A 1,603-nucleotide genomic window follows, 5' to 3' on the forward strand; every position below is an offset into this window, starting at 1 on the left:
AAGTAAACCTTTGATGTTTGAAGCCACTGAGATCTGGGGCTGTATGTTACCACAGCATAACTTAGTTCATCCTGACCAGTGCAGGCAACAGATAACCATGTCTGAGAAGTCTCAATTGCACCCAGCAGAAGCCCAGACTACTCTTATTTATTAAGCATCTACTAGGAGCTGGGTGTTCTCTCAACTGCTGTCATGTGTTGTTGAAATTCCATGACTAGGGAATGAAATAAACACTATGACAGAGTTACTCACATGCCCGCAGGGAGGAGCAACTCATTCTTCACGCAAGTGACATTGAACTAAACCTTGGAGAGTTTGAATCTATTCATAATAACCACAGGTAACGTTTTAAGGACCTATTATGTATTAGGAACTGATCTAAACTCTACTTGTTTGGACTCATTTGAACTTTGCAATAATCCCAGGAGGTGGGTAGTACTCTTATTTCATAGATGAGGAAACTGAGGCACAAAAAAGTTAAGTAACTTACCCAAGATCACAAGGCTAGGATACAAACCCCAGAGCCACTCTCGTTAGCATTCTAGGCAGAGGGGTCAGGCTAGGCAAGATACTTGCCTTGAAGTACTTGTCATGTCCAGGGTATGACGAATTGCCTGGTGAAACTTGGCCATAGGGCAAATGAAAGGGGATTATGGGAGTTGTGGCTGACAATGTTGGCTGCACTGTGAAGGGTTTTAGATGCCAAGCTGAGGAGTTTGGACTTTTTCTTGCAGATCTGAGTCATTTGAAGACTGAGGTTTCATGGGCTTTAGGAGTCTCGCTGGCAGTATTGGATGGTGGGTTGGAGAATGGGTGTTACAGGAGGTAAGAACTCAATTAGAAACCCCATTGCCGTTGAATCAATTCCAACTCATAGCAACCCTATAGGACAGAGTAGAACTGCCCCATAGAGTTTCCAAGGAGCAGCTGGTGGATTCGAGCTGCCGACCTTTTGGTTAGAAGCCAAGCTTTTAACCACTGTGCCACCAGGGCTCCAAACCAATTAGAAGAGGCTATAAAAACACCAGGGAGCCCAGGTGGCACAAGTGGTTTCTGATCGGTTGCTAATCCAAAGTTTGGCCGTTTGAACCCACCCCGTGGCACCACAGAAGAAAGGCTTGGCAAGCTGTTTCCATAGAGTTCACAGCCAAGAAAACCCTTTGGAGCAGTTCTACTCTGTAACACGTGAGGTTGCCATGAGTGGGAGCCCTACTTGACGGCAGCCACCCCCACCACCAACAACATGAAAACACCACCCATCTGTCAGGTTGTTGTACTGTGGAAGCTTGCATGTTGCTGTGTTGCTGGAAGCTATGTCACTGGTACTTCAAATACCAGCAGGGTCGCCCATGGTGGACAAGTTTCAGTGGAGCTTCCAGACTAAGACAAAGTAGGAAGAAAGGCCTGGTGAGCTACTTTTGAAAATTAACCGATGCAAACCGTATGACTCACAACAGAATATTGTCTGAGATAGTGCTGGAAGACAAGCCCCCTAGATTGGAAGTCACCCAGAATACACAGCGACTGCAACAATGGATTCAAACATGCCAGCGGTCATGAAGATGCCACAGGGCCAGACAACATTTTGTTCCGTTGTGCGCAG

This window comes from Trichechus manatus, unplaced genomic scaffold, assembly GCF_000243295.1.
Source record: "Trichechus manatus latirostris isolate Lorelei unplaced genomic scaffold, TriManLat1.0 scaffold00040, whole genome shotgun sequence".
Lineage (NCBI taxonomy): Eukaryota > Metazoa > Chordata > Mammalia > Sirenia > Trichechidae > Trichechus > Trichechus manatus.